The sequence below is a fragment of the Caretta caretta genome, chromosome 10, assembly GCF_965140235.1.
Source record: "Caretta caretta isolate rCarCar2 chromosome 10, rCarCar1.hap1, whole genome shotgun sequence".
Lineage (NCBI taxonomy): Eukaryota > Metazoa > Chordata > Testudines > Cheloniidae > Caretta > Caretta caretta.
In genome coordinates, this window is record NC_134215.1 from 85,409,963 (window position 1) to 85,433,901 (window position 23,939).

The 23,939-nt window shown below is 48.7% G+C and overlaps 1 protein-coding gene and 1 long non-coding RNA gene across 4 annotated transcripts in view; both read right to left on the minus strand.

The window, feature by feature from the left end:
• Window positions 1-23,939, minus strand: part of MAP1A (microtubule associated protein 1A) — a 117,743-nt gene that overhangs the window by 34,285 nt on the left and 59,519 nt on the right. The window contains exon 1 of one of the 3 annotated variants that reach the window (XM_048866584.2): window positions 13,356-13,454. The exons of the other annotated variants lie outside the window; for them this stretch is intronic. The gene's annotated coding sequence lies outside the window, so the exon portion shown is untranslated. Of the gene's footprint in view, window positions 1-13,355; window positions 13,455-23,939 lie in introns of those variants that run through there. 3 annotated transcript variants of the gene reach the window in all.
• Window positions 16,631-20,533, minus strand: LOC142073512 (uncharacterized). The gene is made up of 2 exons (XR_012670401.1): window positions 20,339-20,533; window positions 16,631-18,191 (listed from the first exon to the last, which is right to left on the minus strand). It is a non-coding gene; the product is annotated as an uncharacterized LOC142073512 (long non-coding RNA).

Consider the following 23,939-nt stretch of genomic DNA (forward strand, 5'->3'; position numbering starts at 1 on the left):
CAGTAAATTTAATCAACACAGTGTTTACATCCCATTCCAGATCACTAGTAAAGATATTAATTAAAAGTAGGGCTAACTTGGTACCTGCAGTTACCCACTAAATACCTATCCCCCTCACAGATCAACAGAATACAACAAGGCACATCAAACTGCTTCATAATGTTGGACCACAGTTTAATAAAGAGATTATGTTGTAGCAACCTCCCCTTCCATTCACCAGCACATGTGATAATTACAGCAACTGCTTACATGAAAAAGCAGTACAGTAGAACCTCAGAGTTACGAACTGACCGGTCAACCACACACCTCATTCAAGGTAAGGAAACGGTTTCTGTGCGTGTTTCATTTAAATTAAGTTGGTTAAAAGCAGCACTTTTCTTCTGCAGAGTAAAGTTTCAAAGTTGTATTAAATCAATGTTCAGCTGTAAACTTTTGAAAAAACAGCCACAATGTTTTGTTCAGAGTTATGAGCATTTCAGAGTTGCGAACAACCTCTCTTACCGAGGTGTTCGTAAGTCTGAGGTTCTCCTGTCTTAACAAAGCGTGGTGCAGCATTTTTAGCTTTTTTAGTGCACGTCAGCAGTCGGAGACAGCTGTACCCAGCCAGTACTCTGTGGACCACCAATAGGTGTCTACAGAGCATAGTTTAAAACTGCTACGATACATCTTTATTTTGTACAGCATCTATTTGTGGGTTCACAAATACTATACAGAGAGAACTAGTAACCAGCGAGGGCGAGGGAGTCACAGGTATTGGCAAGGAGAAAACATCTTCAGTCGGTATGTGAAATCAATCAAGAGTCAATGGGCAGGGCTCTCCAGAGAGGCTCTCATACTAAGAGTGACGGGATAGGCCAGAGGTCAATAAGAGCATAAGAACGGCCAGACTGGGTCAGACCGAACCTCTGTCTAGCCCAGTATACTGTCTTCCAACAGTGGCCAATGCCAGGTGCCACAGAGGGAATGAACAGAACAGGTAATCATCATCAGGTGATCCATCCCCTGTCGCCCATTCCCAGCTTCTAGCAAACAGACGCTAGGGACACTATCCCTGCCATCCTGGCTAATAGCCATTGATGGACCTATCCTCCATGAACTTATCTAGTTCTTTTTTGAACCCTGTTATAGTCTTGGCCTTCACAACATCCTCTAGCAAGGAGTTCCACATGTTGACTGTGCGTTGTGTGAAAAAATACTTCCTTTTGTTTGTTTTAAAACTGTTGCCTGTTAATTTCATGTGGTGACCCCTAGTTTTTGTGTTATGAGGAGTAAATAATACTTCCTTATTTACTTTCTCCACACCAGTTATGATTTTATACACCTCAGTCATATCCCCCTGTAGTCTCTTTTCCAAGCTGAAAAGTCCCAAACTTATTAATCTCTCCTCATATGGAAGCTGTTCCATACGCCTAATCATTTTTGTTGCCCTTTTCTAAACCTTTTCCAATTCCAATATATCTTTTCTGAGATGGGATGACCACATCTGCAGGCAGTATTCAAGATGTGGGTGTACCATGGATTTATATAGAGACAATATGATATTTTATGTCTTATCTATCCCTTTCCTAATGATTCCCAACCTTCTGTTGCTTTTTTGCTGCACATTGAGTGGATGTTTTCAGAGGATTATCCACAATGACTCCACGATCTTTCTTGAGTGGTAACAGCTAATTTAGACCTCATCATTTTACATGTATAGTTGGGATTATGTTTTCCAATGTGCATTACTTTGCATTTATCAACATTGAATTTCATCTGCCATTTTGTTGCCCAGTCACCCAGTTTTGTGAGATCCTTTTGTAGCTCTTTGCAGTCTGCTTGGGACATACTGCTAAATGACAATGCTAGATGAGCAGAGAAAGGCAACAAAGATGGTCTCTGAAATGTGTGGGAACAAGATCATGGCGGATTCTAAAATGAGGGTGATTTTGAACTGGATCCAGAAATGAATGAAGAGTCACTGGTGTTTGAACATGGGGATATTATGTGCATGGAACTTTTCAGAGCTTTAATGATGATGATGATTGGTAAGTACTTGTATTGTGGTGGTGCCAGAGGTCCCAGTCAGGATCAGAGCCCCTTGATGTTAGGCAGTGTATAAGCATGTGGACAGAAACAGTCCCTAACTCAAAGAGCTTAGAATCTAAAAAATAAGATACAGCTTGCAAGCAGAGAGATGACATATTCTGACCCTAGTGGAGGAAAGCATTAAGTATGTGCTAAAGTCTCACTAAAGTCAATGCTTTCCTAAACTTAGGTTAGGATGTAGTGCTTTGCCAATGAGAAAATGGACAGTAGCACTCTACACAGTGAGTCTAAAGAGGTGACATTTAGGAATGTCACAGAGAAAAGAGAAGCAGGAAGAGATGACATTGTTACCTTGCAGCTCTGTGTTCTTGGGGAACCAGGGCGCAGTACCCAGTCTGTCGGACTCACAAAAGACCTTCTTTCCCCCCTACCTCCCGCCAGCCTCTGATTGAACCAAATCTGCATCAGAAAAAAGATTTACAAAAAGCAATGAAAAGAAGGGTGACCAAATAGCAACTGTGAAAAAACGGGACGGGGGTGAGGGGTAATGAGCACCTGTATAAGAAAAAGTCCCTAAAAACAGGACTGACCCTACAAAAATGGGACATCTGGTCACCCTAATGAAAAGGCAGTGGGAGACACACCTAGACCCCTGGGATACAGATGACAGGATTAAGGAAACTCCCCTAGCCTCATTTGCATCGAAGATGGGGCAAAGAGGCATCTCCAGTAGCATTCAGAATGGAGAACAGAGATTCCAAGGCAAGAACCGCATGAAATTCTGGGACCAGAAAAGCAGGGAAACACTGCATGATGCGGGATCTCTGCTCCAGATGTTAATGAACCCAGCCTGCACACACCCAGCTCAGCAGTTATCAGACCAATTCTAGTAATAAATCCTTTACTGGTATCCAAAATAGTGAAGCTCCCTAATTACATTGTGAGCACCCTCCAAGGAACACCGCCCAAAGACAGGAATGATCAGCTCCCATGGTCTAGCCTGAACAAAACAACTTTGGTATATTCCCTTGTTTACACATAAACAAATCTAGTGTTCTCCCTTGAACCATTGTTGTTTCTCTACAAAAACTCCTACCCACGCTCAAGTAAGTACTCTGATGCCTGGATCCAAAGTCTGAATCAGTTCCATTGGGACTTCATCTTCTTCTGACTGATCATGATGGGGGCTCTGCCTGACTCCAGCACTCCGGACCCTCAATTACCACCACCACCTGGGACCCCCGATCGATTCAAGCTTCATGGAGTTGTGAGAACCCAGCTTGCTCTCTCAGCTCATGCTGTTTGACTAGCCTGTCTCACTTTTTTGTTATAGACCATTTTAAAAAGCAATTCAGTGACTCAGCCATTTGAGAACAACTGTTTTAATCTCCCTGTTATTAATGAGCCAGGCTTTTCGCCTCATTCCCCACCCTTCTGGTACTCGTTAAAACCCTCTCACACCCTTCCTCCCTGTGGGAGCATTAGCTGTGTCTGTTGCAACCTTCATCTTTTCCATGAGACTCTGCCTTGTCTGGTTGCCTCCTACTCCTCCAGTCCCATGATAGATGTTTACTAACCTTGAGGGGACCGTGCTGGCCACTGCTAGCTCCTTATATTGTTCCTTTTCAGTGGAATTGTATCTGTGATTTGCTGCCAATATCTTAACAAGGGGACCCCACAAAAATGTCCCTCTTAATCCTGAGATAAACTCCATGTGCCAGGTTACAGTAGGCAAATGAAATAATTCATTGTTTTTGCATTTAAGCAATGACACTTTCTTATCAGCAGAACCAAGAAATGCTGCAACACAACTGTGCAACATTGCTTGATAAAGATGTACTTGGCTGGGAATATTACATTTTGCTCCTGAGTGTTTTGGTGGTACAACCCAGGATCCATCTTGTTTCAACTGAAGTGTAAGGTGGGGTGAGAAGCTTGTAGAATGACCAAGACGTGTCCCTCCCCTAGGGATTCTTTTAAAAAATACAGGTACCTGTCAACAGATTAAATCTGATGCATTACTGTGCTATTCAACACTATGTTTATGATCCTCACATATAAGCTCTCTCTTGCAGGAAGGATTTAGCTGTACCAATGGAGGAGATAATTATCAGAAGCGGGGAAATCACCCCAAGTTTCCCTCCAGTTTGCAAATTTCAGGTGGCATATTTTTGGCAAAGGCTCCCAAGGAACCCTCTCGTTGCTTACTGCATTTTGGAGTCTGTTCAAATGCCCCAAGACTCATTCTCACTCACGGATGTTAATACTTCCTCATACTGCTCACTCCTCACTAGCTTTTCTTATCTCCAAGCCTCTCATCCTGCTGCATTCTGGGAACCCCCAATGCCTCACTATGCAGAATGTCATATACGTCTAAAATGAAGCCAATAAACTAACCATGGCAGAAGGAAAGAGAAGCATGAGGGCCCACTTCTCTCAGTTACCAGCCTCTGACTTGAAACCAGCTATCCTCTGCCTCTGTCATTTCTTCTGACTTTGCATGCTTGGATTTTGGGTGCCACCTTGCAACTTCTCTACATGGTCTGGATTCCTGGGGTTTGATTTACAGCCTGATGTGCAAGGCACTCTTTCACCTATGTCTACAAGGTTATATAAATGCACATAGCACTTGGGTCACCCATGTCCATTCTATTAGCAAATGCCTTGTTATTCTGTGTTCAGTATTGAAAATGTGTCAGCTGGAGAAAACCAGAGGTGCTCCCCCAAGCCCACATCGCACTGGGTTCACCCTCCCCCATGCATCACAGTGGGGACAATGCACCTCAGTCAATGCCTTTCATCAGACATATACATAGAGCCCTGCAAACCTTCAGATACCCACTTTACATCTGTGGATATCCATGAACCACATTTGCAGCTCGTGGATGGATGTGGATCCAGATTTTATAGCTAGAGCCCTGCAAATTTGCAGATATCCGCTTTACATCTGTGGACATCCGCAGACCATGTTTGCGGATCATGGATCGGATGCGAATACAAATTTTGTATCCGTGCAGGGCTCTACATATACATCCCATTGCCTCATACTGAGCTCATGCCAGCCCTCCCTTCACAACAGGTGGACTCACTTTCCTCATGCTATCTGACCATGCTGGCTCCCCCCACCGCATTAGTCAACACTCAAACCTAGCCCTGATCTTAGATCCACTCACCTGCACTGAAAAAACAATGTGGAGTCCTTGTGGCACCTTAGAGACTAAGAAATTGTTGACACTACATGTTGCAGATGCTGCTGGAACAATGGATGCCCCATAATCTGTCCTCCCCTATTATGTCCCAGACAGATTAGGTAAGTGGAAACCAGGTGGCAATAGGCTGTTTCTTCCTCCAAGTTTGATGTCATCCCCAGATTTGAATATGGGGTAATTTACACCAAAGAAACACATGACAAGGAACAACCCTGAGCAGGCAAGATAGAGTAGCATGGTATTGGGCACAACATAAATGTCTGACAGCCAGCCACACGGAGCCCAGCTACCATAGTGCTCAGACACCATTGCGGTGGGCCCAGTATCAGAACCTGAAGAGAGTCACACAAGGGAAAAAGAGGACTTAGGAATCTCTTGGGTTTGTTTTTTAGTTAGGTGGTAAAAAAGCCTCTAAAACAGGGGTTCTCAAACTTCATTGCACCGTGACCCCCTTCTGACAAAAATTACTACACGAACCCAGGAGGGGGAAACCAAAGCTTGAGCCCACCTGATCTCTGCCACCTCGAAGGATGGGGGAGGCAAAGCCAAAGCCCAAGCCCCACTACCCCAGAACAGGGAAGCCAAAGTCCAAGGGCTGTAACCTGACCCCTGCCACCCAGGGCTGAAGCCCTTGGGCTTGGGCCCCGGGCGGTGGGGCTTGGGCTTCGACCCCAAATGATGGGGCTTGAGCTTCACCTTCAGCCCTGTGGTCCAGCAAGTCTAACACAGCCTGGTGACTCCATTAAAATGGGGTCCTGACCCACAGTTTGAGAACCCCTGCTCTAGAATCATTCAGCAAGACCTGGACTGGACTGAAAGTGGCAGGGAAGCATAACTGCTTAGAGACTGACAGATGCTTCACCCACTAGGGCAGGCCCCCTGGGGAGAGTCACCACTTTAGATAAGAGGTACAGTACCATACTGCAGCCATACACCAAGACTTGAACTCCCAAACCTCATGGCATTGCTCCACCGCCACCCGCCTCTTCTCTGAATGACAGGTTTCAGAGTAGCAGCCGTGTTAGGCTGTATTCGCAAAAAGAAAAGGAGTACTTGTGGCACCTTAGAGACTAACAAATTTATTTCAGCATGCCACAAGTACTCCTTTTCTTTCTCTGAATGAAGATTCTGCCATTTAGGTGAATTTCCCTGGATACCTAACTTCACATTTCCTGACCCTGAAGTCATAATCCATTTGTGTGTGCCCATTTCCCCAAATCTTCCTGCATGGGGTGAAGTTTCCATCTGAACTCTGTATTGCTTGTAAATATTCAGACCTCACAACTAGTTCTACTTTCAACGGCTCTTAAATGTGTTATAAATTGCATTAGGTCCCAGCCCTGGGCAAGGGGTCCCCACTTATTACTCCTCTGCATGAGGACTCACTGCCATTAGATTAAAAGAAAAGAAGTACTTGTGGCACCTTAGAGACTGACCAATTTATTTGAGCATGAGCTTTCGTGAGCTACAGCTCACTTCATCGGATGCTTACTGTGGAAACTGCAGAAGACATTATATACACACAGAGACCATGGAACAATACCTCCTCCCACCCCACTGTCCTGCTGGTAATAGCTTATCTAAAGTGATCATCAAGTTGGGCCATTTCCAGCACAAATCCAGGTTTTCTCACCCTCCGCCCCCCCCCCCCCCCACACACACACACACAAACTCACTCTCCTGCTGGTAATAGCCCATCCAAAGTGACCACTCTCTTCACAATGTGTATGATAATCAAGGTGGGCCATTTCCAGCACAAATCCAGGTTTTCTCACCCCCCCCACCCCCATACACACACAAACTCACTCTCCTGCTGGTAATTTAGGCTTAAATAGAGACTGGGAGTGGCTAAGTCATTATGCAAGGTAGCCTATTTCCCCTTGTTTTTTCCTACCCCCCCCCCCCGACGTTCTGGTTAAATTTGGATTTAAACTTGGAGAGTGGTCAGTTTGGATGAGCTATTGCCAGCAGAAGAGAGAGAGAGAGAGAGAGAGAGAGAGAGAGTGTGTGTGTGTGTGTGTGTGAGAGAGAGAGAGAGAGAGTGTGTGTGTGTGTGTTCGTTCCCTGGGGGGTGAGAAAGCCTGGATTTGTGCTGGAAATGGCCCACCTTGATTACCATGCACATTGTAGGGAGAGTGGTCACTTTGGATGAGCTATCACTAGCAGGAGAGTGAGTTTGTGTGTGTGGTTTTTGGAGGGGGGTGAGAAAACCTGGATTTGTGCTGGAAATGGCCCACCTTGATTATCATGCACATTGTAGGGAGAGTGGTCACTTTGGATAAGCTATCACCAGCAGGAGAGTGAGTTTGTGTGTGTGGTTTTTGGAGGGGGGTGAGAGAACCTGGATTTGTGCAGGAAATGGCCCACCTTGATTATCATACACATTGTGAAGAGAGTGGTCACTTTGGATGGGCTATTACCAGCAGGAGAGTGAGTTTGGGGGGGGGGGGGGGGCGGAGGGTGAGAAAACCTGGATTTGTGCTGGAAATGGCCCAACTTGATGATCACTTTAGATGAGCTATTACCAGCAGGACAGTGGGGTGGGAGGAGGTATTGTTTCATGGTCTCTGTGTGTATATAATGTCTGCTGCAGTTTCCACGGTATGCATCCGATGAAGTGAGCTGTAGCTCACGAAAGCTCATGCTCAAATAAATTGGTTAGTCTCTAAGGTGCCACAAGTACTCCTTTTCTTTTTGCGAATGCAGACTAACTCGGCTGTTACTCTGAAACCTGCCATTAGATTGTACTCTGCACTTCCTGCCGGTTTCACACTGGTAGAAGTCAAATGTTTAGGCGCTTGCGATGGTACAAATAAATGATAATTATTGTGAAGATCTGACACCAAAAGATATTGAAGACAAAATTGATGAACTAAAGGCTGGCAGAGTTCCCAAACCTGGCCCAAGAAATGGATGCTTTTCTTGTAAGCCAGCTGGTCTTACTTCTCTGACTGAACCACCCAAAGGACCTGGATTTGGAGTTTGAGCAGACCTCTAAGCATTTCTGTAATAAGTTATAAAAACATAAGTTGTCTGAAAATAAAACATCTTTAACTTCAAAAAAAAACAACAACCTCTCCAGCCATCTCATTGTCTTACTGCTGATGCCTATAGCTGTAATCTCATTTGATAGCCACCTGTGTGTATCGTGCAAAAGGCTCCAGGTGAATGTAAGCCACTGATCCAGCTATCACCTATATTCTGTGTTCTTCCTCCAAAGAATGCAATCAGCTTTGTTTGAATTGATCTCTTTCTCATAAGCTCTGGGCAGAACTCCCACTTCTATTCAAGTTTATCCATAAGAAGCCATTTCAGGAGGCCTCCAGAAACACAGCTAACCAGGCTGTAATTATTGGTTTCTCTCCCGCTTCTCCTTTTAGAGACTGGTGTCACAAGAGTCTTCTGAAAGGCTCAGACAACAGTCAAGCAACATACAAAATAAAGATGCTAAGGGCTGTTCTGTTCTAGTTCTTAATCATCTAAGATTCTGTTTTGGATCCCATCTGATACAGGCAGGGGTGAGGCACTTGGATCAGGATGCATGAAAGAAAGTTCAGAAAGGGCAGGTGAAAAGGGAATTTAGGCAAAATCTTTTTAGGAATTATTAAGGTCATTAGAAGAAGCAAATGACCTGGACTTGCCAAAAGGCAAGGCACTATCTAATTGGTATTATCTATTTGTATGTCTGGTACATTATGAAAAATGGCCTAAGCCTCCACAGACTGGATCTCTGCCTTGAAAAAAATAACAAGGCAGCAGTGCCCTGGGGGCACTAGTACCTAGATACAGGAACCGGCTGCTCAAGGAAATGTGCTAGAAACTGCAAACTCATTGTGCATCACTAATGGCAGCTTCGGGAAAAACCTTACTGTCCTGAGATCAGAATTCAGCTTGTGAAGTGTGTTTTACTGCATGGGGTGAGGCGTCTCTTTATTTAACACTGTTAATGTCCACCCTAATGATGAACTGGACCCCTCTCCTTCCCAGAAGAAAAGTGGCCATAAGACAGTCTGGTTTGTGCTAGATGAATATCTTCAATAAAAACAATTTGTTAAACTGAGACCTTGAGGCATTTAACTAACAAGAGCCCACATCCCAGGTAACTGGATTTAACAGATAGACTCAGGCTTCCCAAAAGCCCTTGAGACTGGCTAGTCTTCTCCTCCAGCGCTGGGCTTTAATCTGTCAGCACTAACCAGAGCACAGAAGACAGCAGAAATGCGTCATTCTTTAGTAACAATAATCATCCAAGGTCCTTTTCCAGCACCTTCCCTCCAAGGCACTCAAAGGCCAGAGACAGGCCTCTGATGTTAGTGAGTCACCAAAGTGAGTTAGGAGCACATAGCCAATTGAAAGTAAGAGGGACTTGTGCTCCCCTAAGTCACTTAGATCCTTTGGAAAATACTCATTTGAGAGATGGGCCCAGCAAGATTTAAAGGCCAGTTTTAGAGGTACTAAGCACCTGCAGCTCCCACTGACTACATAGGAGTTGGGGTACTCAGGCCCAGGATATACACAAAGGTTGTTGAAGAGCTGGGCACAGAGAACAAACATTCTGACTTTAGTCTGGAGCCACAAGACACTTCCGGGGGAATGAGGCATTCTTGGCAGGAGCACAGCCACTGTACATTAATGAGTTAAAAAAGGAGTGTGTTCGAGTGGAGATATACTCCACTCAGAAGGAAAGCATGTGTGTTTGTGGGAGGAATCCCAAGGATTGAATCAGCAGCTCAAAGGGGATGCAGAGAGAAACTGGACACAAACTGGGAATTGGAATAAAAATATCTCGGTGCCTCCCCCAGGGTTTCCTCCCAACAGCCACCCAGCCTGTGCTGGAATTCAGGGCATGACAGAGGAACCAATTCAACCGCAGATTTTGTCTAATGAATTTTGAAACTTCCTTTCCAATCCCAACAAACCCTCCCCAGAAACACTTACAGTGATTCAACTCGCTTTTTTCTCTCCCTCATCTGCTGAGTCCACAAAAACTGCCCAGTGACCAAGGGGGTTCCCAACTGCTGCCCCACAGGCCATATTCCCCACAGACCATCCCCTGGCTCACAGGCCATCAGACAACAGGTCCAATCCCCATGAGTATCCCGAGGCAGCCTCTCACCTGGCTACCCAGTCCTTATGAAATACCCACTGGTGGAGGCCCCACAGACACTTCCCCACACTAATAATCCTATATACCATTCAAAGGCAGGCACACAGTAACACAGACTATCCATCAGCCAAGGGCTGCAGGCAGATTCCCCTGTTGTTTTCATAATCTGTTTCCAGACAGACACATCATAGGGTCTTTTTTCTTTACTTAACAGTTTCCCCTTCCTTTTGTGAGGCCACAACGACCCTGGGTGGCTCACTGAGAGGAAGACTCTGTGTGCAAAGAACACAAGACTAACTCCCATAGGAGACTATGTGCCTGAAAAATCCCCCAGATGAATTCTGCATATGCCTCCCCTGCACCCCCCACTGTCCAGAGCCCTTAGGCCCATATCCACCATGCCCACTCCAACCCCACTAGACCAGCCACAGCTGCATTCCTGGTGCACATCCCCTCCCTTGCTTTTGCCTGCCTGTACTGGCCATTCACAACCCATATCCCCCGTGCTTGAATTGTTATACATCACAACCCCCATCCCCCACACCTGCTAAGGATACATCTTCCTGGTCAACGCTGTGTTCATGGCACTGACATGGGCAGGAGCAGCAAATGGGGCTGTGCTCTGCATGCTTCACCTCAGGAAATTCTTCTCATGGATGCTTTGGCCTGGGAAGGAACAACTCCAGACCCATACATCTTTCTGTGCCCACACAGACTAAATGGGGCATAGGAGTGCCTACACATCTCCTCTGCCTATTTGTAATAACGTCTATGTGAGAGGAGGAACATTCAGCTGAACTGCAACCATGGGGCAGTGGGGGAGGGAGGGGCAGCATCAATCTCCTTGCAGCAAGAGAGACCCCCCTAACCCATCAGCCTCTGTGGACAGAAGATGGGACCCTGGTCTGCCTGAGATGATGCCTGGCTTGGGGGGCTCTTCCCAGTGGGATCAATGCTGTTGGGAGTGGAATAAAGCCCTGTCCCTGAGATCAGAGTGTTTGAACAGGAGAGCTTGTCTTTTCTGCAGTCAGGAGCCACCAGGCACCAGCTGCAGAATTTGCCGCAGTATAGTGTGTGTGTGTGTGAGAGAGAGAGAGAGAGAGAGAGAGTGAGTGTGCAGCAGCCATGCTCCTCCCCTCCAGCCTCCTCCCTGTGTGATAAATGTGTCTAACTCCCTCCCTTCTTCCCCGCTCCACTCCCACTCCAAGTCCCAGCCTGATCAACCCCAGCCCCTCGCCCTGGCTCCCCTCCCCCACTTAATTAAGAAGTCTTTTGTTGGCTTCACCAGACTTTCAATTGCTCCATCACTGTTCATCAGGGTTTGCGTCTCCCTCTTTACACTAACCCCACAACAGCAGCCTCTGGCCAGTGCTCATGGGGCCAAGCCTGCACCTGCCCCTTGCCCTCTGGTTCTGTCTCGACTAGGAGAAAAGATTGTATTTAAAAATATTTTAAATGACATTCTTAACAGTAGCGTTCACACGGTTTAACACCTTCATAATATATTAGCTGGTGGTGGTCAGTCAGCTCTGGACACACCCTGTGAAACTAGAGCCATCCACTTTGCTGATGGGACAGCAGGTAGCCTCCGCCCTGTAACCTTGGGAATCCAGGACAGGAGCTGCATGCAAAGGGAGGGGCTCACCCAACGCAGTGTCTGTGCTAAAGGGAAGGCACAGCAGGAGCAGGGGACTGCCAAGGACAAAGACTGGGAGGACACAAGTGCTTCACTCTCTTCTCATGTCCAAGGAACTGAAAATCTGAACACTATCACTAGCGTGGATTCAGGGCTGGCAGGACACGCACTCCCAGGACAGCAACATCAACTCCACACGCCCAACCACTTCATTCCTCTGACCACTTCATTCCTCTGTTTAGTGCCCTGGAAAGGCTGCATCACTCGTACATTTCACAGGCAGCTTCCCCTTTTCCTCCCCCACAAACTGGAAGAGTTTGGATGCTTCCTGGCTTCCTGTAGCGGAAGAATGAAGTGTTGAATAGCTCCAAGCCAGACTTTAGTTAATGCAAGGATACTGCTGTGTGTGTGTGTGAGAGAGAGAGAGCGAGCAAAGGGGGCTCCCAGTACCCCTTTCCAATCTATTAACAGCACTGCATTCCACCTTGACACCCTCACCCTCTTCCTGATTAGCATTAGCCTCATTCCAGCATCAGCACCATACAGACACTTCAGTCACCAATTCTTGCCTATGGGAGTGCCTGTGTGACGCCATGCCGCCCCCAGGTAGAGGGACCAGCACACTGCCCTCAGGCAAGGCAGTGCTGACACGAGCTCTGATTCTGCAGCACATTCCAGGTTCCTGGCACTCAGTATTTTTCCCTGGGTCCTACCCTGTGTTAGCCATCCTGAGATATGTCTGAGCCAGAGACACAAGTGCAGAGAACAGCTGAGCAGTCAGAGAATCCAGAGTCTCTCTGTCCCTGGGGCACTCGGGACAAGAGCAGCTGGCAAGGGGCGAGGTCCTCATATAAAAACTAGCTCTGCCTGCAGCCACCTTACCCTCTTGTCACTGTCCTTTTCTGCCCAGTCCCCATGCAGCATCCCCTGCCCTATTTCAGCAGATCAAATAGAGAAACTGCATCTACCAGGAATCACTGCAAAGCTCCCCCAGGAAACGTGATGGCAGATCTACCAACCACTCCTCAGCCACAGCACGCTGACATCCAGCCAATTGCATCCCCTTGAGATCAGACACGGCAGAGCTGGGACAGCAGACAGGGTGGATCTCCATGTGCCACCTATTATCCAGATTTCCTGTGAGCACCTCCAGATGGAAGGAACCCCCTAACCCAAAGTGATGAGTTGTTTTGGTACCTCCAACCCTTAAACAATCCAGCTGGGAGCTAAGCAGTGTCACCCCAAGAATGAGGCCAATCCTGGCTACCCCCTCCCCATCCCACTGCTGGAGATCTCCATTAACTCTCAATCGCCCTCAAACACCCATTCACACCAGGCTGAGTGCACACGATGGGAAAGAGGAGTCTGCACGTACCATAGGGTCCTGGGATGAGCAGCCCATGGAAGTAGCAGCCGCTGCTCAGGATGCCTGGAGAATCACAGACACAAACCGGCTGCAGAAGGCAGCTGTTATGTCAATGCAAATCAGGGGAGGAGCTGGCCAGCCTCTCTCTGACACCCATTCAACAATGCGCCAGGCAGACTTAACCCTCTCTGGGCCAGAGTCTTTGCCTGGAGAACACCCGGAACCAGAGCCTAGTCCTAGGCACCCCCCACCCCTGCTGCTCCCTGATCATTAACCCTCAGGGAGGGGCCAGAGCCCAACCACTGCCACGAGTTCCCTGTTAACCCCATGGGTGCCAGTGCCCAGCACCAGGCACCTCCATGTCTTCCAATTGAGCTCTCTGGGTACCAGAGCCCGCCCCAGGTACCTCCACACCATCCTGTAACCCCCCTGGGTACCAATCCCGGCCCCAGGCACCTCCACACAATCCTGTTAACCCCTTGGGTACCAAAGCCTGGCCCCAGGCACCTCCACACAATCCTGTTAACCCCTTGGGTACCAAAGCCTGGCCCCAGGCATCTCCACACCATCCTGTTAACTTCTTGGGTACCAGAGCCTGGCCCCAAGCACCTCCGCACCATCCTGTTAACCCCCTGGGTATCAATCCTGGCCCCAGGCACCTCCACACCATCCTATTAACCTCTTAGGTGACAAAGCTTGGCCCCAGGTACCTCCATACCACCCTGTTAACCTCCTAGGTGACAAAGCCTGGACTCAGTCTCAATAGTCATTAACCCCTTGGGTGCCAGAGCTCAGCTCTGGGAATGGCCACATATTCCTCGTTCATTAATGCCCTGGGTGCACCAACTGTCGGTGTCCCAAGAGGAGAGCCCTGATACTTCATTAGCAACATCAGAGCTTGCCCATGCCTTGAAATCCATGCTACTGGGTAAGGCTCCTTGCCCAGACACTTTCCCAGCTTATTTTTATAAACATGTTTCTGACCCCTTTGCAGGCAAGTTGCTACCTTGTTCAATGGAGGAAAGTACCCGCCCCATGCTTGGAGGAGAGCCTGTATTTCAGTTATTCCCAAGTTGGGCTGGGGCCTCATGTCATGCCCAAACTATACAGAAATCTCCTTAATTAGCATTTGAAATATTGGCCAACATTTTGGCTGACAGGCGCAATATCATCCATCACAGCCAGATGGGACTTATTAAAGTCCAACATGGTTCAGATAACTAAAAACAGTTAGTAGCTATAATAATCGCACAGTATGAGGACGCTGACGCCGAAGCACTTCTGCCTTGGATGCAGAAGAGGCCTTTGATCACATGAACGGGGAGTACATGCTATAGACCCTCCAGAGCCTGGTTTCAGGCCTGTTTTTAGATGATGGGTTAAACTTCTATATAAGGACCCCACATCTCTAATCTTAACCAATGGCATAATTTCACACTCATTTAACCTTCTCTGAGGTACCATATAGGTTGTCCACTGCCCCTTCTTCTGTTTGATCTGGCCATAGAGCCCATGAAGACCACTACAGGCTCTCACCCAAACATTTGAGTATTAAGATTGGCTCACTGAAGTACCATTAGATGGTATATGCTGATACCCTTCTGTTTATAATGAACCTTGAAATCACAGTCCCTGCCCTTCTTGCATTAATCCAATACTTTGGCTCACTTTCAGGCTGTAGCATTAACTGGGAAAAGTTAGAATTACTTTAGATTGCCTGGCTGCCTTTTAGCGGGGCTTTCTCCCAGTGGAATTTGCATAGGCAGCGAGAGGCAGTTAAATACTTGGGGGTACAAATAGCAAGAAACCTTAAAAAAACTGAAAAAATGAATTTAGATTCTAACCTTCTGCAGCTGGCAGAAAACACCAATCAATGGAGGTGCATTCACTGAGCCTGGGTGGGGGGGAATAATCCAGTTCAGATTAAAGTTTTACCTAGATGTTTATACATTTTGAATGGGCTTCCTGTCATCATCTCACCATTCTATTTTAAAAGCTTTAATAGGATTATCGACACTTGTTTATGGGGTCTAGCATAACACCCCAGACTATCTTGGAGGAAGTTTCAGCTCCTTCCCATTGGAGGTGTCTTCAGACTCCCAGACCTTCATAACTATTATGTTGTCTGTCTCATGTCCAGATCTCTCACAGTTTGCAACACGTAAACAATACCATCCCTTATGGATGGGGATTAAAAGAAAATGAATTAAATCAATCCTCCTGTTGGGATCCTTATCCTACCCTACAGAGAAAAAGAAAATGCCCTCTGTAGTGGCCACTAGGAGAGTATGGACCATTTTGACCAACAGATTCCATTTTCACTCTTCGCACCATACAAAAGCCACTACGTGGGGTAATAGTGACTTACAGATTGGCAACCCACCAAACGTATGGAGGGAATGAACAGAAAGAGTAGGAGTCCTCTCTCAATTGGTTGGTGATGGGGGAATGGTTCATTCGAGGTGTTATAGCAACAACTATAGCAGTATAAGCTACTAGCTACAGCAATATGGCAATATATACTGCTAAAACCTTTCCTGACCTACCACTTTGGCCCAACACCCAGAGAATACCTGACACACCTGAAGTACAGAATGGTAGAGAAGCTCCACAAACTTCCCAGACCCATATATCTACGTACATACTTTTCTGATGGAAAAGGTCTCTGATTCCTGAAGTGTCCACTAAATCCTCAGATCAGAGTCATAGAGTTTAAGGCCAGAAGGGACCACAAGATCATCCTGTCTGACCTCCTGTGTATCACAGACCATTAATACCACCCAGCATCCACACACTAAGCTCAACACCTGAAATCAGATCAAAGCATTATAACCCCCAGGAGACTAGGCTGTTATGAGCCACAGGCAGAGAATCGGAGAGACTGAGGTGCACCAACGTTAAGAGTCCCCACAAAGGCAGGGAGATGATTGAGATATACCAGATGATCTTGGCAAGTGACCCATACCCATACACTTCAGAGGAAGATGAAAACCTCCCAAGGTCACTACCAATCTGACCTGAGGAAAAATTCCTGCCTAGTCCTACATATGGTGATCAATTAGACCCTGAGCACATGAGAAAGAGCCAGCCAGCCAAGCACCTGAGAGAGAGACAATGTTTGGTGCCACCTCAAAGCCCTGACCCTCCCTGTCCAATGTCCCATCTTCACCATGGCTATCCTTGATGCTTCAGAGGAATGAGATTTTAAAAAAAAGAGAGAGATAGAGTGCTAGATTGTCTTTTAAAAAGCTCCACAATGATTAATTGTATTGCACAATGCAAAATTTGCTTCTATAGATGTATGTTAACATTTAATTCAACAACAACAGAAAGTATTTAGAATGTACTCGACACCACAAAGGCTACATAAAATTAAAGCTCTTAATATAAGACCATAAGCTCTTCCTTCAGATAGAAGCTGACACTGTGGCAAAAATAAGGGCACACTCCTGCACGTTGTAGAAATATCCTCCAGTTAAACAGCTGTGGAAAGCAGTTGACACTAGAATTAAAATGATTTAGGGCTTTAGCAATCAAACATCGGTAGAGAACTACATTAGGATATTTACCCATGAAACGGGGCCTCTCATCAGCACAGCATTAATGGTTCCTGAGAGAAGCCATGATCATGAAGTGAATGATTTTACAGAGTTGGGAAAGTAAATCAATGCACAGAACAAAACAATGGTGTTCTGATCTCCCTGGCCTTGCAGCCATCAAAAGGGTCATTGTCCTCTACAGGGATTAACTATGTGAGTTTAAAGATATCTGGGCTGCATTTTTACAAACATTAGACTAAGGAGTTCCCAAAGGCCCAATGACAGGTCCAGATCTCCTGCTGCTTCCCCTTCTCCCTCCTTGACTCTTCACCCACTTCTTTTTCCTCCTGCTTTCACTCTTCCCCTCCCTGCCATGTCTGTGTTGTCCCCACATTAATTGTAAAGTTTTGATTTATCTGATTTTATAGTTTAATATTATGATTGTTAAAATGGTTTTTGCACATGTATGCTAACACTATGCTGTATGTCACAGTTGGTCATTGTCATGGGGCAAGTACATTCCGTCCCCGTTTGGGGCGGGGGAAGGAGCCTTACAGCACCAAGGCTGAGTCCACCTGACCATCCTTGGCCTCACGGTGGTACGGCCTAGTGACCAGAGTCAATACGGCTGCCCTCCTTAGCAGGGCTGCACGGCCCAATAGGCAGAGTCAATATGGCTGCCCTCATTAGTGTGGCCTAGTGGCCCAAGTCAATGTCACTGCCCACTCTTACAGGGCTGAGTAGTTGGATGACCAGAGGGCGATGGGCCTCCACCCGGGGTGGTGGCGGCCAGGGTAGAAGAACCGAGCACTCCCTACTCCACTGGGTCACAGCCCAAGGCCTCGTCAATGGCGAGTGTACTTGTCGCTAGATCAGCAGGGATCCAACCGAAACATGCTGACTTAGTTCCCGATCCAATGGTTAGTCCCCTGGGAAACTTCCTATTGTGTCTTCTAGGGGCGTGTTCCAGAGATCATCCATGAAGCTCCTGGTGGTTCTGAGGTCTCCTGGGTATCTGTAGGAAGCTGACTATCTGCCTGGGTCTCGGAGGACTTGGCCTCTGTGATCTTGGGCTTCAGTAGCTCCCGGGGAGGAGCCTGTAACATCCATTCTCTCTTCGGTGTTCAGCCCTTACTGAGCTGGGCTGTTACCTTTTACACTGATGATCCAGTTGGAGCATGCCCAGCAGGAGTGAGGGGGTGTCGCTTCCTCTGCCCGAAGTGCAGGGTTAATCCCTCTTTGTCCAGTGCGGGGCAAGTACACGCCTCATAGTCATTTTAAGTTAACAATTTTCATTTTTCGTTTTCTTTTTGTATTGTGATGTTTGCATTGAAAAGTAAAAAATAATAAAACCTTAATAAAAAACCAACCAAACCCTGTATGCTAGAGCCTGACCCCAGCACCACCACCTGTTCCTCATTTGTTAACCCCAAGGGTGCAGGAGCCCAACCCTAGCAACTCCACCTGTTCCTCATTCGTTAACCCCCTGGGTGCCAGAGCGCGACCCCAGCACCACCACCTGTTCCTCATTCGATAACCCCCAGAGTGCCGGAGCCCAACCCCAGCACCTCCACTGGCTCCTCATTCTATAACCCCCAGAGTGCCGGAGCCCAAACCCAGCAACTCCACCTTTTCCTCATTCGATAACCCCCTGGGTGCCAGAGCGCGACCCCAGCACCTCCACCTGTTCCTCATTCGATAACCCCCAGGGTGCCGGAGCCCAAACCCAGCAACTCCACCTTTTCCTCATTCGTTAACCCTCTGGGTGCCAGAGCACGACCCCAGCACCTCCACCTGTTCCTCATTCGATAACTCCCAGAGTGCCAGAGCCCAACCCCAGCACCTGCACTGGCTCCTCATTCGATAACCCCCAGAGTGCCGGAGCCCAACCCCAGCACCTGCACTGGCTCCTCATTCGATAACCCCCAGAATGCCGGAGCCCAACCCCAGCACCTCCACTGGCTCCTCATTCAATAACCCCCAGGGTGCCGGAGCCCAACCCCAGCACCTCCACTGGCTCCTCATTCGATAACCCCCAGGGTGCCGGAGACCAACCCCAGCAACTCCATTGGCTCCTCATTCGATAACCCCCAGGGTGCCGGAGCCCAACGCCAGCAACTCCATTGGCTCCTCATTCGTTAACCCCCAGGGTGCCGGAGCCCAGGGACATCAGTGGGCTCATTCATTAGCCTTCTTGGTGCCAGAGCCCAGCCTTGAGTGCTTCTACATGCTCCACATTAACTCTGTTGGTGCCAAAGCCCAGCCTGAGAAACCTTCCATATGCTCCCTCTTACTCCGTGGGTGATGGAGTATGGCTTCATAAGCCTGCCTCCTTGTACTCTCAACAGCCTTCCCCACCAAGTGCCTCTGCACCCATTAACCTTGGTACTGTACCATTACCAGTATCACCAACCTCAGGGGAGCAGAAACCATGAGTTACACCCCCAGAATCACAAGATTGGCCTGGAAAATCATCAGATTTCACACCAAGAATATGTTGTGGGTTTTGAACTCCCCCATACCAATTGTGTGTGTGTGTGTGTTCCCTCTAATTTTTTACATCCATGTGTGGAATGGATTTTATGTGCACCCATATGGAGGTGAGGTGTGACACATCACCTTCACATGGGTACACATAACAAAATTCATGTGGCGGGGGTGGGGCCACGGGGTTCTCAGTGTGGGAGGGGGCTCAGGGCTGGGGCAGAGGGTGGGGTATGGGGGGGATGAAGGCTCCGGCTGGGGTTGTGGGCTCTGGGGGGGGCTGGGGATGAGGGCTAAGGAGTGCAGGAGGGGGCTCAAGACTGGGGCAAAGGGTTGGGTGCAGGGGATGAGGAGTGAGGGCTCTGGAGTGTGGTTGGGGATGAGCAGATTGGGGTGCGGGAGGGGGCTCAGGACTGGTGAAGAGGGTTGGGGTGCAGGGGGGTGTGGGCTCTGGGGTGGGGACAGGGATGAGGGGTTTGGGGTACAGGCTGCCCCAAGACTGCTGTGAGGAGAGAGGACTTCCCCCAGCCCTCCCTCGTCGCAGTAGCTCAGGGTCGGGGGAGAGGTGCCTCTCCCTGGCCACGGTAGCTCCAGCGGGGCTATGCTGGACCAAGGGAGGGCTCCTCTCCCCGGTAGGTCCAGCGGACCTGGGCCAGGGGAGGGGCTCCTCTCCCCCAGCTGCAGCAAGTCTGGGGCAGGTCCACGCTGGGGCCGGTGGGGAGGGGCGCCTCTCCCAGCTGTGGCAGGTCCACACTGGGGCCGGCAGTTTTGGGCCCTGTTGCAGGAGCTCTCACCCCCACATCTGCCAGCCCCCTGCCCAGCAATTAATTCTGTCCCCAACCAGCCCCCACTCACAACTGTTCAACCCTCACCCGCATCAATTCAGTAACCTCATCAACTCAGCCCCCAACCCCATTAATTCTGCCCCCCATCAGTTCAGCCCTCCTCAGTGAGCACCCCTGCTCTTACTTGGTTCTTGACCCCCCTCTCCAAGTCTGGAGTGGACAGCTCTTCCCCCTTCATTTCTTGCCAGGCCAAGTGCTGCAAGGAGAGAGGAGAGGCTCTGTCCTGTCCACATTGCTCACAGGAGGGGAGGGTGGGGCGGAGCCCACCTGAGCAGCTAGGCTCTTTGCTCCCGCCTCCACTCCTGCCCCCCTCGGGAAAATGGCTTTAGGTTACTATGGGAAGGGGGAAGGCAACTCTGCCTGCCATAGCTCTGATTGGTTATTCTGCACCAGGAGGCAGGCAAGTGGGGCGGGAACCCAATCAGAGGGCTCAAATTCACCAGAGGACTGGAGTTTCTTGTGTCACTGGTCACTGCCAGAATGGCTTCAGCCCCAGCCAAAATCCCACCACTGCAAAAACATCAGGAGAGCTGGCAGCATTGCATTACTCTGACCAAAGCACTCCTTCATTGCTCTGTCCCTGTACATTTCACCGCAGCTGCAAAGTTTTGTTAAGCTCTATGTGAGATTTTATGCATGTTATATAATTGTAAGCAGTGTCAGGATGAGCTCCACCCTGACATCTGGTGGTGAGGTGTGGCAAGTTGTGGAAAAGAACTTCAGGGGCCGATCTCATTTGCATAGGCACACCCACCCCGCCTAGAATGAGACCATAGCTGCCCAAATGGTCACTTTGGCTGCTGTGGGATCCCTAGTGTCTCTGTTATTGGGGCAGGAAGAATAAATTGTTATTACCCTGATTATGGGAACTGTGCTTGGAACTGTACGTGGCCTTTTGTTATGATGGAGGGATTCACCATCAACTAAGTAGCACTCGCTAGGCAAGGGTCATGGGTTCCAAAACTGTGTGAATGGAGAGAGGCTGGGGACAAGTACTAATACTTGGTGGTATGGGCCCCTTGGTGAGGGCCTTATATGCTGATTGCACTTCCTCCTCTCTCTACTGTGGAATATCAGAGCTAATTTTGATTTCATTAGAAGTCTAGTTATAGGCTGCTGAGCTCATTTTGGGCTGACAGTGCACCAGCACTGGGGCTCCCCTACTACAAGCTGAATTCACCTAAGAGCTGAAATCACTGAGTGTTGTGTTAAGTAGTGGGGGAGCCGGAAGATATATTGTGGAGCAGTTTGTGGATGGCAGGAGCTGCTTGTGGGCCGTGGAGCTGAGCGAAGGAGTTCGTGGGGCGGCTGGCGGAGCGGAGCGCAGCTGAGTGAAGGAGTTCGTGGGGCGGTCAGCTTCAGATCATGTAAGGTGCCTCTTACCCCCGTCCCATTTCCACCCAGGTTGGGAGGTAAAGCTCCGCAGATAAACTTTCGAACTCTGGGGCGGCCCTGACCAGGGACAGAGACTTTTGGGGCATTGGACTTTTGGGACTTTGAGTGATTTGTGGTTGCTGGACTCAAGAACCAAAGGGAAAAGGGCATGCCCCAATTTGCTTGGGGTGGGTTTTTGCTCATGGGTTTTGTTATGAATCCTGTTGGTGGTGTTTCCCAAACATAATGCCACATTGTTTCTCTCTGTTATTAAAAGGCTTTTGCTACACTCAGACTATGTGCTTGCGAGAGGGGAAGTATTGCCTCTTGGAGGCGCCCAGCGGGGGTGGTATATATTTGTCCCAGGTCACTGGGTGGGGGCTCGAGCCGGTTTGCATTGTGTTATTGGAATGGATCCCCTAGATATTGAACCCGGCCCTTGTTGCTGCCAACTCTGACGGGCAGAAGGGTTACATAATGAACCCCTATTTAACTCCATTTGATGGCATTTCTCTGTCTGCCTGCCTGTTGGTCTGGATGTAACGTAGTAACTTTTGAACACAGCAGCCAATCACTTTCACAATTTCAGGGAACGTTCTAGGCATCAGTGGGCATAATCCTATTGATTTCGGGTGAAAATCAGAAAACTGGAAAAGCCATTTGGAAAACCTTCAAAGACAGGCAGACAGACAGTCAGCAAAATGCCATCAAATGGAGTGTAGGGCACACTCCTCTTTGAGTTCCTGCTTTCACCTTCCACGGCTCCACACCCTCCATTCTGAGTACCTGGTTCCCCCCTTTCACTGCTCTCCCTCCTCCACTCCCTCCCTCCCTGCTCTGGGGTGCTGCTGCTTATCCCATCCACATTCTCCCCCACTCCTGTCTTGGGTTCCCACTTTCTCCCCTTGGTCCCTGCTTCCCTTCTAAAAACCCTTTCTCTGATGCTCTCTTAGTTGTGTGTGTTGTGTGTGTGGGGAGAACCAGGGACCCAGAGGGGGGAGTGTGTGCGTGGAGAAGCAGGAACCTGGATGGGGGATGAGAGTGAAGTAGGAAGAAAGCAGGACCCCAAAGGGATGTGGGAGAGAAAAAGGGGATGGTGGTGGGGGTGTGGAAGATACAGGGAACTACAGGTCATCTTATATAAGCAATGAAGTGTGCGACCCTACAGATTCTACGAAAAAGAGAGATACAGAGCCTCTGGCATGGGGGGAGGAGAAACTGGGAGGCTACACAGAGCCTCCAGCATGCAGGAGGTGGGGTGGGGGGCTGCAGGGATTCCCTAAAATGGAGAGAGGGTGGCACACAGGGAGCTTGGGGGAGAATGGAGAGATGGAGGTGCCCGTGGTGTAAGCAATGAGCGTAGCAACAAAGCATGTGATTCTCTCATCATATTGACAAATTATTTGTATATGACCCTAAACTTCAGCTTACCGTCAACACATCCTGCCCCAGGAAACAGCGGGGGCAGGATACAGAGCTGCACAGATCATGGCAGGTGTGGCGGGGCCAGTGGGATGGAGTCCTGGGGAGATACCAGGCTACATGTGTAGATAAGTTGCAGAGGACGTCGGAAGTTGCGGTCAGGTGGGTGCTGGATGGTGTGAGGGGGTCTGGAGGTGGATGAGAGAGTCCTAGAAGGTGTCCGAGGATGACAGAGACTGGAACTGCTGAAGCGTGTGTGCGGTGCTGGATTAGGTGGGTGCTGTCTAGGGGTAGCTAGATGCAGAGGAAGCTGAGAGCAGGATGGCTGGTAGTTAGCTGTGGACGGAAGGCTGTCTGGGGGTAAGCTGAGGCTGGAAGGTTGGCTGGGAGGAAGGGAGGGTGCTAGGGAGATTGGCACGAGTACTGGATCCCTCGCCTTTTCCCTTGTAGCTGTTGCCACTGCTACCACTGGGTCCTTCCTGCTGTGATCCGGGGAGGAGGGAAGTGAGGCCACATGGCTGCCTGGCAGAGCAGCTGCCACAACAACCTCTGGCGGTCCATAACAGCTACTGCAGCTGTCCCTGCAGCCCAGTTGGATGTGTAACAATGCATCTGGGTTGTGGAAACACAGGTAGGGCTGCCAGATGCATACCAGGCAAGGTGCATCACACAGGGAAACCCTAACAACAAGGAGTCCTTGTGTCACCTTAGAGACTAACAAATGTATTTGGGCATAAGCTTTCATGGGCTAAAACCCTTCATAAGATGCATGGAGTGGAAAATACAGAGGCAGGTATAAATACCAGCACATGAAAAGATGGGAGTTGCCTTACCAAGTGGGGGGGCAGTGTTATGCCCAAATAAATTTGTTAGTCTCTAAGGTGCCACAAGGACTCCTCATTGTTTTTGCTGATGCAAATACTGCACAG